Genomic DNA, 17,430 nt, shown 5'->3' with positions numbered 1-17,430 from the left:
AACAACTATTTATTGAAAACGAAAGACATTCAAGATGGTCAGTTAGGCTGCAGAGAACACACACACAAAAAAACAGAAAAACACAGTCCCTGCCTTCAAAATATTTACAACTCAGTCATCTTCTGATTAGTTTTAACGAAGTAATTCATTCTATTGGATAAAACAATCCATTTTTGTGTGTGCTTCTCTAAATCTATTTCCAACCTTTAGCCATATTTTTCTTTGCCATATCCAAATACAATCTGTAGTACTATTAGCCTAATAGATTTCTTTAAATTAACTCACTTTATAAAGTGTGTTAATTAAATATGAAATTAACTTATTTAAATGTATAAATTATTTAAGTGTCTCCTTTAGAATGATCTTAATCATTAACAAAAAAAAATCATGGTGTTTGATGTGCTGGTTATATTTTTCAAAATGCACATTAAAATAACTATTATTAAAATTAACATTTTCTGTGTACCACCTAATATCATCTTGGGAAACTTTGTTCTAATCTTCTCCCATAGTCAAATCCTCTTCTCCACCCTTTCAAACTCCTACCGGAACCCAAGCAATTCCTCACACTTCAACATTCATAGCTAATGACCCTCCCAATTAACCAAGAAAATTGAGGCATTCAGGTATGAGCTTCCTCTTATCATGTCAACATTCTGTATCTTTTACTTATTTTTAACCTATCTTTTCCAAGACAGCTGTATTAATCTCTTACAATAACATTTTTATCTTTACTTAAATTTCAACTTTTGCCACTTCAGTTAATCCCTTTAAACCCTTCTCTCTGGTATCTTCAGCTGGTCTCCCTTTTCTTGGCCTCTTTGCCTTTATTTATATACACTCAGGTTACAAATATTTATTGGGTATTTATTATGTACCAGAGAATATTCAAGCTGCTAGTGATGTAGACAAGAAAGACAAAACAGTCACAAACATCAAGGAGCTTATATCAATCCTGCTAAAGGCTTCTAAGGAGACAGGCAAATCCTGATTTACCACACAGTGTGATCATCTTTATGTTATGGTTATGTGCAAGAGTATTTGGAGAGAAAACGCAAGTTGAGCTTGAAATCCAAACATGAAGGATTTCTCCAGGGAAATAACGTCTAAGCTCAAATCCTAAATCTTAAAACACTTGCTGGTTTTGTGACACAAAGCAAATTTCTGGTCATTCTGAATTTTAATTTCCTCATCCATGAAATGGGAATAATATCTATCTCACTCTGCTGTAATGAGACTAAGAAGGTAGCATATACCTAGTGATTAGACCTGTGCTGGTTTGAATGTATTATGTCCCCCAGAAAAAGCCATATTCTTTGATGCAGTCTTGTGGGGCAGACGTTTTGGTGCTGATTAGATTTCCATGGAGCTGTGACCCACCCAACTGTAGGTGATTACTCTGATGAGATATTTACATGGAGGCATGGCCCCACCCATTCAGGGTGGGCCTTGATCAGTAGAGCCATATAAATGAGCTGACAAACAGAAGGAACTCAGTGCAGCTGAGAGTGACATTTTGAAGAGGAGTTACAGGCAAGAGGGACACTTTGAAGAAAGCACAGAAGCTGCAGATGAGAGACAGTTTGAAGATGGCTGCTGAAAGCAAACTCTTGCTGTGGAGAAGCTGAGAGAGGACAAATCCCCAAGTGCAACTAAGAGGGACATTTTTGAGGAACTGCAGCCTAAGGGAAACGTCCTGGGAGAAAGCCGTTTTGAAATCAGAACTTTGGAGCAGACGCCAGCCATGTGCCTTCCCAGCCAAGAAAGGTTTTCCAGACACCACTGGCCATCCTCCAGTGAAGGTACCCAATTGCTGATGTGTTACCTTGGACATTTATGGCCTTAAGACTGTACCTGTGTAACCAAATAAACCCCTTTTATAAAAGCCAATCCATTTCTGGTGTTTTGCATTCTGGCAGCATTAGCAAACTAGAACAAGGCCCTAGAGTCAGAGAGCCTGAATTCAAATGTCAACTCCATCACTGTAGTTTACATCTCTGTGTTGGGTTCCTTCATCAATAAAATGGGAATAAATGAAATACCAATCTAATAGAGTTGACATGAGAGTTAAATTAGATGATTTATGGAAGCATTAAAAAGTAAACATTTGTTAAGTATTAGCCATTATTATTGGAAGGCTTTTTTCAATCTCAAAATCTGAGTATAAACTCTGCTAAGTACACAGTAGTTCAATGAGTGGAATCCTTGTCATTCATAATCCTTCATTTTATTATTCATAATTTATAGTAAATCCCATCTATTAGGTGAATTAAACAGGGGATATGAAGCTAAGACTTCAAAAGAATCAAATTGTCAAAGTAAAACAAATTCTACCACCTTCTCATCTGTCAGGCTTTGTTTTCCTCTGGTTAGAACATATATCTCAACAATACATATATCAATTCTTGAAAATGTACACTTAAATTTTTGTCCAAACCACACAATTGGTCATTTACCAAATTCTATTCTCTACTTCTTTTGTGTAGAAGTATCCAGATTATAGGCTGAGGAAAGAAAATATCCATTTATTCATTCAACAGGTATTTACTATGGCCCTAACAAATGAAAGATAAAAAAGCACATGATCTGCCCTCTAAGAATTCACAACCTATAAAGTCCTCAGTACTTAAACAAATGATCCAAAGGAGGCTGGGATAAAGCTTTCAGAGGTACAGTACCAAAGCAAACTTCACTCCCGTAATGGTCAATGGTGCATGCCTTACAACTTGACTACTCTCTTGGAAAATTCCTTGTTTTTCTGGGGGCAAGTTAGCTCCTTCCTTGGTCTCACATTTACTTGCTTCCTACCAATTTCAGCATAAACTGACACTGGTAATCAGTCCACTGCCATTATGGCAATATTTTCCTCCTAGACGGAATGCATTTCCACAGGCAGAAATATCAGTCTATGTGACCCCTCCCCACAGCAGGAAGGCAGAAGTGTCCCTAATGCCCATGATTCCAGTGCTTTCCAATCCTGCCCACCAACCAAGGACACCTCTACTAGGAAGCCTGTTTAAACCCACCCTTTTGTACTCTAGAATCCTAGCAGAAGCTTGGCTAAACCGACATAAATCAGGAAGGCTGTGAATGTAGAATTCCAAGTGGTTTAGAGAGAGGGTTAGAGCATGGACAAGTACTTGAGGAAATCCAAAGGAATCCTAGCCTTACCCGAATGTTCAATTTTTTAAGAAAATATTTTCTGAAACTTCCAGCCAGTATTAACACTAATTCACTAAGCAGCTTGCAACCATTCTTCTCCTCTTTGTGGCAAGCCCCACCTATTTTTCTTATTCCCCCATCTCACCTCCTTATTACTCAGCACTTACTGAGTCCTAGCTCCTCACCTTTCCCCTATTCGAGAACATATCCTCACTTTTTGCTTTAATTCTCCTTTCCCCTTTTACCCAGTCTTAAACCACAGTGTTAACAATTCAATTCAACAGTTGTTTACTGAATGCCAACTGTTTTCCAGATACTGTGCTGAAGGCTTTCACATACGTTATCTCATTTAATCCCACACCCACCATTAGTGTTATTTGGAAAAAGAGGCTTGGTAAATGTAAATCTCTCAGCTAGGATTATATCTCCACAGCTGACTGAATTCAAGGCCCATCCTGTTCCTCAAAGGGCTTGAAAGGGAGAGAACAATGACACCACAACCTGTTTACAGCTCCACACAGACAAGCCAGTCCACCTATTAAAAACAAAACAAAAAACTCAGGTTCAACCACAGGGTGGTTAAGGTGTCAAATCACTCTTTAGTCTGTAAGTAGATTTTCTCTACTTAATCTACAAAACCTACTCATTACATGCATGGAAGTTCATGCAAGGGCAAGAGTGTTTTTAAAGCATCAGGACTAAATATAAAACGAACAAAAGTCCATTGTAACATGGTGTCATGGAAGACTCACAATACCCAGTGAGATTTCCACATCGCACTGATTTCAGTGCAGTGGATGCTACAAGAACTAGCCAAGGGAGACAGGTAAGGGCCTGCCTGGACCGACAGAAACCAGGCAATATGTGGCGTTTTCTAACAGGTGGTAGCCTCTGCTTATTCTAAAAAGTCCGTGGTAAGAGGGATCCTCTGGTCTCTGCTCTGCTGGGCTTCTCCTAACTAAAGAAATCACTGTCAGTGATGTCAAAAATTCTGTCTCAGGCATAAATAAATACCCAACTCCTATAGTTCTTGAGTGCATGAGAGCCTGAGAGGCCTTGAATCGATCCAACCCATTTTAACTAGCAAGAAACTACCTAGTAATACCTTGTTTGTATTTCTTGGAGGAGGGACACAAAAAACACTTATTTCATTCCACACAATAATTCACCACAATCAGAGGGAGCACAGCAAGGGCAACACCATCTCCCAGCTGCTGATTACATCAAAGGCTTGCAGCACAAATTCAATTTTATGATGTTAATCTTGGCCTGCCACTCAAAAATTTTCTCTGAGGGATATGATTTTTCTCTGGATTTCATTTTAAGAATGATTTTCTTTGTCCACAATCAATAAAGATATGTTTTCATCAAAAGACTCTATCTTGGCAGAATTCAATTGGCTATTTCAATCCCTTTTGGTGACACAATATTAATTAAAATAGTTTATGTTGCACCTCAACTGGAAAAAGAGGCAGTGAAAAGAGCAGCTACTCAGAACACATGTTCTATACACATCAACATAGAGGGCAGAAAATAATTTTCTCTTCTGGGTGACAGACATTAGCTATTCAAGAGAATTGTTCTAACTTGGTTTATCTCTGTGATCTTATTGGGAAAAAAAAATGAAGTTCTTTCTGTTTCTATTTTTGGTTCAATAGGAAATCAAAATTCATGTAAAGATGTTTCAAATCCCCGCCTCCCAGTGCCTCAAGAAGGGGAGAAATAAGTGTCTCTGTATCTGTATGGTATCATGGGCTCTTAATCACAATTATAGTCACTGTTTCCCTTAACTTAAAGAAAATTACAGTGCTATTAAAATTCCTTTTTATTTTCAACTTCTAAATAACGATTGCAACTGAATGCACTACATTTCTCAAATTAGCACAGAGTCCTCCACATTTAAAAAAAGAAGAAAAATTATGGAATACGTTTACAGAAAATAACTGGCTTCTGTTTTAACAGAGGTTGTGAAAGTGCCAGTTAATAATTCATTCACTTAACAAATATTTAGTAAGCAACTACCATTTGCCCAATTGTGCTTAACACCTGGAAGACTGAGATGCAGGCTCCAGGTCCTGCCCCGTGATGCAGGCAGACCAAGGAACCTCCTTTACCAAAGAGTAGGGATGCAGCTTGGTTCCCACAGGGTGCCTGCAGAGCACAGGGGAAGCCACATTCAGTCCTACCTGAGGAGGGGGCTTCTCAAAGGGAAGTGCAATAACTGATGTATTCAGCTGGTTATTTACATCCATAGTTTTAAAAAAAAAGGTAACAATCTCTAACCAGGTTTCTTTCCCACCTTCATATCTGATGTCATGATTCTATCACACCTACTTAAGAAGGTGGTAATAAGAAATCAGATGTGCTGATACCCTGAAGAATCTAAAGATTTCACAGGACTTGGGGTAAATCTCACTCAATAGTCCATTTCCTCAAAGTGGGACCTTAGTCTGTAAATGCTCAAAAAATTCTCTTTGAGCCTAACCTGGATACAAAAGAGACAAAAGCATCAAATCAAAGAGCAGTGTGGAACTTTATAGAAATCTTGCAGAAATCCCTATTTTATGGATTAAAAACAGAAACAGAAAAGTAAATTGGCTTAGTTAAATGCAGGACTGGGAATAGAGTCTGCATTTGATTAGACAACTGAGTAGTAAGAATAAGTCCTAGACAGAGGGATTTTGCTTTACTCCAAAGAGTCTATGTAAATGTGTACACCAACTCTGGAAGAACATTGGTTAAAAAAAGAAAACTTCAGATCAACATCAGAATCACTGCATGACTTATCAAAATGCAGATTCCCAAGTTCAAAATCAGATGTAATGAATCAGAACCTCTAAAAGATAGGGTCCAGGAATTCGAATTTTTAAACTAGCTCTACAAAGAGTCTTATTCATGCTCAAGTTTGAAAACTGCTATCCTTGAGGCTAAGGAACTTGATTCAGTCTCAACATTCCCCACATACAGAACAATTAATGCTTGATAAATAAAATCAAGCATTTAGCTGAAATGAATGAATGAATGACCAAAAACAGCAAGTCCCTAAAAAGCTTTTAGGGCCCAGTCATGTTCATGGCCTGGTGAGAATGTTAATACCTTGCTTATGTGTGTCCACCATAGTCTATCAACCCAATCTCACCCCCTAACCAACTAATTTTTTTTTACAATGAACAAAAGCTAAAGTGATTAAATTATTTTCTTGTCTGCTGCTTCTCACATAGCACATAGAATTCTTCCAGCTTTCAGTTAAATATAGATGAGTGTTCTGGGGGCAGGGTGCTGCTAAAACAACAATAGCAAAAAAACAACCAACCAACGAAACACACACTAAAACTGCCTAAGGTCTTTTCTTTGAAATCAAGGTAAAGGAAAATGCCTAAGGGAAAGATCATAGGTATTTGATTTTTCAGCACATTTTTACAATAACATTTACAAAAGAGATAACTAATGCATGATCAAGTTGGAATTTTAAGGCAATTTTTTCCACATGTCAAAGACCTTTAAGAGCTAACAATATCAAAGAAAAATTAAAAGAGCATAAAATCTTATAACAAATTCCTCCCAGTTTGCATTTTGGTGCCCCAGTATAACTAATCAATTTTCAATATCTTCTCCACCCTCAAATTTTTTCTACAACTCACTTTAATAGCTCAGACTGAAACAATGACTGAAGCCTGAAGTAGGGCCTAAGATGGCCGAAGATCCTATCACGCAAATGTAGGAATGCAGACTTTTCCAGCAAAGGAACACTCAAAAGTGGGCATTCCTGTTTTCAGAGTATTGCCCTAAAATATAGCTAATTCCATTGCCTTACTTGAAGGAAAGGCTGTAGAGGTTAGGGAATAAGGGTAATGGTGGATGATGTATATATAATGTCATACATACTTCATTCTAAACAAGAACAGGCAAAATATTTCCTGGTCTGCTTTTTATAATATGCATTAAAGTCATAAATCCATATCAAGGCTGGATTGGTAGTATTCCCTTGTCTCTAATCAAGGGAAGGAGAGAGGTGGAGGGAACCACATTGGTTGAGTCCTACTGTGCATCTGACAAGATAGTTTTTTACATGGGACTAAGTCTTCCAACAATGTTGTGAGGCAGACACCCTTATAGGATACACTTGAAGATTAAATCAGTACCCAATAATGCAAAATAATAATATCATCCCCATTTTAAATTTGAAGAAACTAAAGTTCAGAAAGGTAAGATAATTTGCCAAGTTCAGGTAGCCTGAAAGTATATGGCCGAGTGGTTAGGGGACAGTTTGCCAGGATTGGTGGTCTCCATTTGTCATGTATTCTTTCTCACCCTATCATACCTTCACACAAACTCTTCCCTTAGCCTTGGATGCTCTTCCTTAGTTTTCCTTCTGGCAACCTTCTATACAACCTTCAAAATTGGAACTAAATTTTAATTTGTTTGTCTCTGCTGTTTGATATTTAGTACTCCTCAATGTCAGCATTCCTTTATCTACTTTTATCACAGCACTTATCACCCTGAGTCTGTTACCTGAACCATAACTGAGCTATACTGTGAACACCAGGAGGACAGGAACCTGTTCCCTTTTCTTTTGCATTCTGCTGGCAGGGACTTTCACACGTAACAAGAAATGTAATTATTAATTCACTATGAACAAATATGTATTTGTTCTGACTTCAAAGTCACCTCTCTTTTCTCCTCTCTTTTCCAAAGACAGACCAGTCTGTAAATGTTTATCTTAAGAGTATAACTCTGAGATCTGCACAAAGAGCAAAAGGCAGATAGAGAAAAATATACTTGGCATAGACATACATTCTAATTTCTACTAAAGCAGCCTGAAATCTTTACAACTTTCTGAGTCTGCAAAACTCAATGCTGACCCACAGAACATACAGCCAATTAACCAACGTGATTAGTCAGTTCAATAAGTAACGGCTCCCTCATCTATCTACTTATTTTTCTAAATACCTATGTGTAGTACGTTGGATTTATCAGAGTTAAATTGCATCTTGTTAAAAGGAAAACAGCAGAGAAGTCAGTGTTGAAGAACCAAATCACTACCATTTGTTGACAATTTATTATGCTGTAGGCACTATGCTACTTACATTATGTGAATCACTTCATTTGGTCCTTATCATGACCCTAGGAATTATTATTATCTCTATTCTAAATAGGAGGAAAATGAGGCTTAGAGAACATTAGTAACTTACCCAAGGTCAGAGCTAGAGACAGGCCCCTCCGTCTCCAAAACTCACACTCTAAATGTTGCTCCACATGGCTTCCTACTTAGGTGGGTCAGGGGCAGTGACTAACGTGTTAGTGCCCCCTCTGGAAATTAAAGCAAATCCTAGAAGTGACACTCTTCCAGAACAGTAATACCTCGCTCTAGAAATGAAGGTTAGCATTTTTTTTTTTAGAAGAGTCCAAAGGGCTACTATGTCTCTTCACCTGAGATAACAATCCCCTTATTTTGTAGATAAGAAAAATGACACACATAAATTTAACTTGCCAGGACTCCAAAGTTTAAGGGATGTACCACAGCTCCAAAGCTGATCTGGGGCTAGAACTCAGTTCCAAAGATAACTTGTAGTTCTGGTCCCCACCTCATCTTCCTGCCCTCAATTCAGCCTAGAGCAGACTTGAATATAAAACTTTTAAAAACTGGGGGGCAAAAAGTAACTATACCTTCAGAACAGAATTCCAAAGAGCTGTCTTTCAAGATGTGCTAATAGAATTCTAAATAAGAGTTGCCATATATTGTGTGTGCCATTATGAAATAACAGAGAGAAAGAACAATATGACGTCTGCATATGGCAATCTTGAAACCTTGTAATATCATTGATACCATTATTTTCAAGGTTCCATGAAATTATTTTATAACAAATATATTCTTCCATTCCAATTGGTCTTTATAAACTAGAACCTTGGATTTTTAAGGCATTCACTCCACTGGGTAGAGATTCCTAATAAAAGCTTTCACATACAAGGAGAAGCTTAACAGTTGATATTTTATTCATGATAAAATAATTGAAACTTTAAAACATCATTTTGTAAAGAGGTGAAAATATTAGAACTCAAGAGTACCAATTTGTGTGTGTGTGCTTCTGTGCTTGTGTGTGCTTCTGTGCATGTGTGTGTGTGTGTTTGTGTTTAATATCACTTCATGCCCACTTTGGGGGCAAATTTTATCTGTTTTTCCTCCAACAGTTTGCATTCTTTACCAAAAACACTAATGATACATTTTAATATTGAAGGAACTAAAAGAAGGCTAAGGAACAAGTGATGTTTACAAAAAAGTCACAAGACCAAATTAACCACAAATACTGGAATGACAAAGAGGTTGCCTTCTCCTTAGTCTTTAAGGGGTGAAGATTAAGGAGGGTAGATACAGAGTAACTGCATCTTGTATGGAGGTTAGGGGGGAGTATGAAAGGAGCAAATAAAAGTTTCTAAACCTTATTTTGAGGTACAAATATTCCCAACGGGTGACCTCGTCTCCAGCAGACGACCTTGAATCCAACAGCTTAAAACTGCAAGGGGGAGGAAGACAGGATCAGGAAGCACCCGTTCCCGAAGGGGAGAGTCTCACTACGTCACCTGTTCCAGATTTTTGTCAACGCTGACATCCTCCCCTTCATTTTCCTGCTCCTTGTCCAATCTTACAAGTGACAAACGACTCGTGTCTGCAGTCTTCACCGCTGGTTCTGCTGCAAGCGTGCGGCAAAAAGTTTTCTCCAGGTCCTCCGCCCCAGTACCGCCCTAAGATGTCTCACACCAGAGCCGGTCGGGTGCACCCTCAGATCTTTTCTTCCAGCCACAGGGATCGCAGAGACAGACTCTAAGCTGTGACTGAACTCAGTTCTGAAATCAACTTAACCAACTCCCGCTCCACAGAAGTCCCGAGTCCTAGGAATCTCTCTCAATTGTGGGCAGGCAGGTCCCTAAAAGTACCTAGGGCAGACCCCTCCAGTTCCACAGCTGGGAGTGCTGCCCCCTCCCCACCCCCACCCCACTCCCCTCCGCGAACTCCCTGACAGAACCAATGCGACAGATGCTCGGCGTTGATCACTACCCATCCGACATCTGGGAAAGTGACTGAGAAGGGAATTTTCCACGTGCAAGAACTTGATGCAAAACGAAGAGGTTATGGCAGCTGCTAGGCGCGCCCACCTTCCTCCCGCGCCCCCGCGGCTTCTAAACACCGGGTCAGGCCAGACCTCTCCTGCGCCGGGCTCCGAGGGCAGGAGGACGAGCGGCGGCAGGAGCCCCGGGCACCCGAAGACCCACCGCGGGGGAGAGGGGGCCTGAGCCGCAGCCCGGGGGTGAGGGCCCCTTACCCGAGCCGGCCGAGCAGGCGCAGCGGAGCAGCAGGGGCCGGGCAGCGGCTGGGCCAGGCTAGGCTGTCCGCAGAGGCCCCCCCGGCCGGCGCGCCCCCGCCCCCGCCCGGACCCTCCCACCGCGCGCCCTGGTTCTCTCCGGCCGCAGCCGCCCAGCCGGCAGGACGCAGCCGCTCTGCCTTCCCGCCTCTGGCTTACCCGCTGCCGCCTCCCTTCCCGCCTTGCGGCGACTCCAGGAGGCAGGCCCGGCACCAGCCTCAAGGTGTCCTGCCCTCCCGGGCTGGAGAAGTCGAAGTTCGGGTAGGGAAAATCCAGGTAGTCCTGATGGGGGCGGAGCATGCACTCCCGACCCGGGGCACTGGCTAGGAACTGCCCCTGGAAGTCCTAAGACCTTTAATCAGCGATGGGAGAAAGTTCCCCTCGAGACCGGTGGCACTTTCTGAGCAGGGGAGAGCGCGATTCCCAGTATCTAGAGTGGGTGAAACATTCAGCGTGGAAACCAGCCTCCTAGCTTGCCTCGGCGGGCCCAGTAGGGCACCTGACTGGATAGTGTAGAAAATGGGAGGGGTTGTGTACTTCATCCTCCACACCCTATGGGCTCCTTAGTTGTGGATTCTAAGACGACTGGTAGCAGGTGGGGAGAGATTTTTGCCACTCCCTTTCCATAATATATGTCTTCCCAAATACTAAGAATGTTTGTCCAGGTCCAAGTCAGAATCACAAGTTCAGGTATCCTCTGAGGTTAAACATCGTTTATCCTTGTGCAGTCCCTCTTGCTGCTTGGAACACTCCTCTCACCTCCCCATCCTCCTGTGCCTGGCCAATTTCTGTTTGTTTCATCTGAACCTCACATTCCCCCTACAGTTTAGGCATTCCTACTGTTCACTCCCAGCTGCCTCATTTCCTGTCATAACACTTGCCACAACTTATTGCAGTTGCTTGCTTAGTCTTTGGCCTCTCCTGCTTGACTGTAAGCTCTGTGAAGGTGGAGACAACAAACATAATAAATACTGGTTGAATGATGACCTGCATTTAACAATCAACTGTTTAGGTGTTCCCAAGCTTCCAGCCTTTCCTTATCTCCTAAGTCTTATTTTAAAGTTAATATCCCCAGCCCCACACCCTACCATCCCGAAGCCTTCATCCCATCTGTTGACCAGAGCCTTCAACTTTCTGAGCTCTGCCATAACTAGTTCTGTGCTCTTTGTTTCTCTGGGTCTCGAATCAGGGACAACTTATCCATTGTAGTGTGTAAGGCCCACAAAAATGGACAAAAAGAAAAAAATGGAAAAATTAACTTGTAGTTCCAAGAAAATGTTGTCATATATAATATTAATTTGTCTTTATACTAATGTAGGCCTTGGCAATATTGAACTTTACCTGATCCCTATGATCCTGGAAAACAGAAAGGACTGAAAAAATCCTCCCACCCTTTCTGTTCCAGAAATGGCTTGCTACAAGGAACCATTCTTCCCATATGGCTTAGATAGACTCGCTTATGACAAGACTAGACACAGACCCTCCAAATTCTTTATATCATAATTAGCAGAACTGTTTATACCCACTAACCAATCTGACAAAATACCTGCCCGCTTGACCTGACCAAACTTTGGTTAAACTTCTCTCCTTTCCTCATCCTGAGCCAACGTATAAACCCTCCTTAACATCCCCTCCTGTGAATAGGCTGACCTCAGGGTAAACATTCTTTGATCTACTGTAAAATCATGCCACCCTCATTCATCCCACTACCCCATTACCTGTTCTTTCTACTGTTGTTTACACCTCTATATAAAAGAAAAGCCTTTCCTGCCTGTTTTGAGATGCTTGCATATGTCAGGATCAGTGATTTCCCTATTAAAATTTCCTTCCTCTCCATATTGCAATAGTCCTTTTCCATTCTCTTGCAATTACCCTTTCAAATAAATCAGACTCGTTACCTAAGCCCAATTTGTTTTATATTTGACATCATAAAATATAATGTTTAGTATTTTTTATAGAGGAAAGGACCCATGAAAACAAAAGTGCCTAGGGTCCATAAAAATAATAATGTGACCCTGTGTCAGAATCCTAACTGTAAAATGGGGAAGTCGGATTACATAGACTGTGCTGGTTTGAATCTGCTGTGTACCCCAGAAAAGGCCATATTCTCTTAATCCATTTTTATGGGGACAGACCTATTGTGGGTGGGACCTTTTGATTCAACTGAGATGAGACTCAGCCCATTCAAGGTGGGTCTTAATCCTGTACTGGAGCCCTTTATGAGAGCACAGGGAGAGAAAGAAGCACCCAGAGAGAAACTAGCAAGGAAGGACTCACAGGAGCTGAGAGAGAGAGTCATTGAAACCGGAACCCAGGAAAGAAGGACCAGTAGTGTACCTTCCCATCATGTGCCTTCCCATGTGACAGAGGAAACTTGTATACTAGCAGCCTTTCTTCAGAAAAGGTATCCTCTTGTTGATGCCTTAATTCAGACATTTTCACAACCTTAGAATTGTAACTTGTAACTTAATAAATCCCCATTGTTAAAAGCCAAACCATTTTCTGGCATAATGCATTTCTGCAGTGTTAGCAAACTGAAACAAAGACCAAGACCCTTTTGGATCAAAAGCAATGAATTCAGAAGCAGAATTTCCTGCCCCTGAATCAATAGGTGGCCACTAGCAGAATGATTTACCATCTCAATTATCACACACCTTACCCATGCATTGCTGCTTCTATTAATGGATAGGGAGCACTTCCTGTGCCTGATGGGATGAAATAGAAGCTTTCAAGTGATCCTTTCTGAAAGTCCACCACAAGGAGGAAGGATGTTTGACCATGCATTGATCTGTATGTCTTTCTCTGATTCTGACACAGTAGCTATTGGTTCTGGTAAGGGCCCAGCCTTTCTGGTTTTTCAATTCATGTATAATTAGATTAGATACAATAACTAAAAAATATTTTTTAACTCTAAAGCAGAAATTACATGATATACAATGTTATTTCTGACTCAACCAAAAAATTGTTGTAATCCCCCTAGGTTATTTACAAAGTGTTTAATTGGCTGTGTTTTTATTATGAGTTTATTCTTTAAGATTTAACTACATTAAAATAAATATAGGAAATAGGGAGGATATCCCCAATCATACTAATCTAAAATAACCATTAACTCCATATTGTTGTGGATTTTTTTATCTTTATCTTAATATATTTTTATATATTTGTATTCATTATAGAGATACAATTTATATCCTTTTATAATATTGCATTACAAGAAGTTTTCCATGTTGCTAATTGTCTTCATTTTTAATAGCTGCATATTAGACCACCAAGTGAATGCTTCATAATATACCTATTTCTCACTTGCTGGGCATTTGTTTCCAATTTTTCACTAAAATATACTGTGTTGAATATTCTGTTAGGGCAGATTTCCAGAAGCAGAATAATTAAGTCAAAATGTATCACTGTTTTTATGCATCCAAATATATCTTGCCAAGTTGATTTCCAAGAATTAGAATAAGTACTTTCAGCAATGTGTGAGATAGTCAGTTTCTCTCATCCTAGCATGAGGATTAAGTATAGAGATCTGTAGTGTTTGTTAATTGATGGACTAAATTGTTATTAGCTCCTGGAGGGTAGAGACTCTGTCTGATTGTACACCATTTTATCTCCATTAACTATCACAGAATTTGGCCACTGAATAATTCCCCAATAAGTATTTGTTAAATAGTGAATAAAAGACTGAATGAAGGAAAACGTTTATCACAGTTAACGAACTGCATTTTGAAACAAATAATTCTCCTTAATTTTTACTGATCTTAATCCTTAGGCTAAAAAGAGGTCATTAAAAGTTCTTGTAGAGGGGAGAAGGGCAAGATGGCCGGCATGGAGAGGTGTGGAATTTAGTTAGTCCCCTGGAACAACTAATAAATAATCTGGAACAACTGCTGGGGACAATTGTGACTGTCCACACATCATACACCAACCTGGATTGGGTGGAGTGGCTGAGATCGGAGCATAAAATCTGCAAGTAAAAATTGCAGAAAAGTGCCAGGAGCCCTCTCCCCCCAAGGCAGGCTGAGCTGCAGGATCTCACAGTGGTAGAAAGCAGCATTGCTGGAGCAAGCGAATATAGCTCAGCCCAGCTCCAACTGGGGTTTTAAATAACAAATGTGGACTGCTGAATACAAGCTGCTACAAACATAGACAAACCTCAATGGAGAGAAGGTGGGGCTGGTGGAAAAAAATTAATTAAAAAAAAAAAGAAGGAAAATTACAGAGACTTTTAGGGACTGACCTTAGAGACCCAGAAAACACCTGTATCCCAGGAAACAGAGCCCAGAAGAGTGGGTGCTCTATCTGACCATAGGGCGAAACTGGGGGGCTGTGGACTGACTCTGAAAGGGGGCTTTCTTTCCCTTTTTTCTGTCTCTCAACCTGAGTGGCCCAGTGGAGAGAGCCCCAGCCATTTTCAGTTCACAGTGCTCTGACCCAGACGGGGGTGGAGATAACAGTCAGAGAGACAAAGAAGCTATTCAAATGCAGAAGATAACTCCCTAGTGTCTGGGGGAAAGCAGTCAAAACAGAAACAAACTAAGCTAAGAATTGAAGGGGCCACATCTCCTTACATCATTGGGGAGCAAGAGGCTGACAGGTGCCACCTGCTGGGCAGGTTAGGAAAAGCACGGCAGCTAGAGGCTTCACAGGAAAGTCTGTCAATCTTCTAAGACACACCCTCAGGGTAACTTGACTCTGAATATATCCCCACTCTGAGACCTGAACCCTGTCTGGACTGGTAAAATCTGATTGGGGTAACCAAGGAAACCAGATGCCTAGACAACAGAAAACTAAAAATTACATTAGGAAAAATGAAGATATGGCCCAGTCAAAGGAAAAAATTTACACCTCAATTAAAATAAAGTTGAGATATTGTTTCACTTGAATGAAACAATCAATTAAAGATTTTCAAAGGAATATACTAAATCATATAAAAAACCAAGGCAAAGAGTTCAGGGACGATGCAGCAAAAGAGATGAAGGAAATAAAGAAAACACTGGGTGAACATAAGGTAGAAATCCAAAATTTGAAAAAGCTACTGGTAGAGTCTATGGAAATGAAAGGCACAACACAAGAGATGAAAAACACAATGGAGACATACCAGAGCAGAGTTCAAGAGGCAGAAGAAAACACTCAGGAACTGGAGAAGAAGACACCTGAAATCCTACACACACGAAAAAAAAAAAACAGATTGGAAAAAGAATGGAAAAATATAAGCAACGTCTCAGAGAATTGAATGACAGCATGAAGCACAAGAATCTACGTGTCATGGGTGTCCCAGAAGGAGAAGAGTAGGGAAAAAAGGCAGAAACAATAATAGAGGAAATAATCAATGAAAATTTCTCATCTCTTATGAAAGACATAAAATTACAGATCCAAGAAGTGCAGTGTACCCCAAACAGAATAGATCTGAGTAGACTTATGCCAAGACACTTAATAATCAGATTATCAAATGTCAGTTACAAAGAGAGAATCCTGAAAGCAGCAAGAGAAAAGCGATCCATCACATACAAGGGAAGCTTTATAAGACTATGTGCAGATTTCTCAGTAGATACCATGGAGGCAAGAAGGAAGTGGTGTGATATATTTAAGATACTGAAAGAGAAAAACCACCAAATGAGAATCCTATATCTGGCAAAACTGTCCTTCAAATATGAGGGAGAGTTCAAAATATTCTCCGACAGACAATGATAGAGTTTGTGAACAAGATACCTGCTCTACAGGAAATGCTAAAGGGAGCACTACAGACAGGAAAAGACAGGAGTGAGAGGTTTGTAACACAATTCTGGTATTGGTAGCACAACAATGTAAGTACACTGAACAAAGATGACTCTGAATGTGGTTGAAAGAGGAAGGTTAGGAGCATGTGGGACATCAGAGGAAAGAGGAAAGATTAAGACTGGGACTGTATAACTCAGTGAAACCTAGAGTGCTCAATAATTGTGATAAAAGGTACAAATATGTTTTTACATGAGGGAGAACAAATGAATGTCAACCTTGCACGGTGTTAAAAATGGGGTGGTATTGGGGAAAAAATACAATCAATGCAAACTAAAGACTATAGTTAACAGATACATTGTATTATGCTTCCTTTAATGTAGCAAAGGCAATATACCAAAGCTAAATGCCTATGAGAGGGAGATACAAAGGAGGGGTATGGGACTCTTGGCATTGGTGATGTTGTCTGACTCTTTTATTGTACTTTAATTCTATCTTTCCTTTTGTTGCTTTTTAGCTGTCATTTTTCTTTCTTTCTTTTTCTTTTTCTTTTGTCTGTTTACCTTCTTTGACTATTCCTCCTTCTTTGTAGAAGAAATGGAGGTGTCCTTATATAGATAGTGGTGATGGTGGTGAATGCATAAATACATGATTATACAAGGGAACCATTGATTGTTTACTTAGGATGTGAAAGTATGGTGCAGGAATAAAACCATCTTAAAAAATAAATCAAACCAAACCAAAACAAAACAGAACAAAAATGGTTGATGAAGAAAGCCTGAGGGCACTACATTGAGTGAAATAAGTCAGACACAATAGGACAAATATTGTATGGTCTCACTGATATGAACTAATTATAATATGCAAACTCATAGACATGAAATATAAGTTACCAGGGTATGGAATGAGGCTAAAGAATGGGGAGCAGTTGCTTATTATGAACAGAATGTTTAACTAGGTTGAACTTAAGTGTTTAGAAATGGACAGAGGTGATGGTAGCACATTATTGTGAGAATAACAAACAGTGCTGAATGGTGTATGAATGTGGTGGAAAAGAGAAGCTTAGAGTCACATATGTCACCAGAAGGAAAGTTGGAGGTTAAAAGATGGGAATGTATAAAAAAACAGTGAATCTTGTGGTGGACAATGTCCATGATTAACTACAAATATTAGAAATCTCTTTCATGAACTAGAA

General features: G+C 40.0%; 1 protein-coding gene and 1 pseudogene across 4 annotated transcripts in view; one reads left to right on the top strand and one right to left on the bottom strand.

The window, feature by feature from the left end:
* The window catches only part of WDR72 (WD repeat domain 72), a 237,577-nt gene extending 226,489 nt beyond the window's left edge, over positions 1 to 11,088 (bottom strand). For 2 of the 4 annotated variants that reach the window (XM_037833924.1, XM_037833926.1), the window contains exon 1: positions 9,742 to 10,107. The gene's annotated coding sequence lies outside the window, so the exon portion shown is untranslated. Of the gene's footprint in view, positions 1 to 9,741; positions 10,108 to 10,481; positions 10,532 to 10,679 lie in introns of those variants that run through there. The other 2 variants (XM_037833922.1, XM_037833923.1) reach the window with 2 other exon arrangements.
* Positions 10,885 to 17,430, top strand: part of LOC119532789 — a 30,342-nt pseudogene continuing 23,796 nt past the window's right edge.

Source organism: Choloepus didactylus, chromosome 4 (genome assembly GCF_015220235.1).
Source record: "Choloepus didactylus isolate mChoDid1 chromosome 4, mChoDid1.pri, whole genome shotgun sequence".
NCBI classification, from domain to species: Eukaryota; Metazoa; Chordata; class Mammalia; order Pilosa; family Megalonychidae; genus Choloepus; species Choloepus didactylus.
The sequence above is the reverse complement of the archived record's forward strand: the minus strand, read 5'-3'. Positions and strand labels throughout refer to the sequence as shown.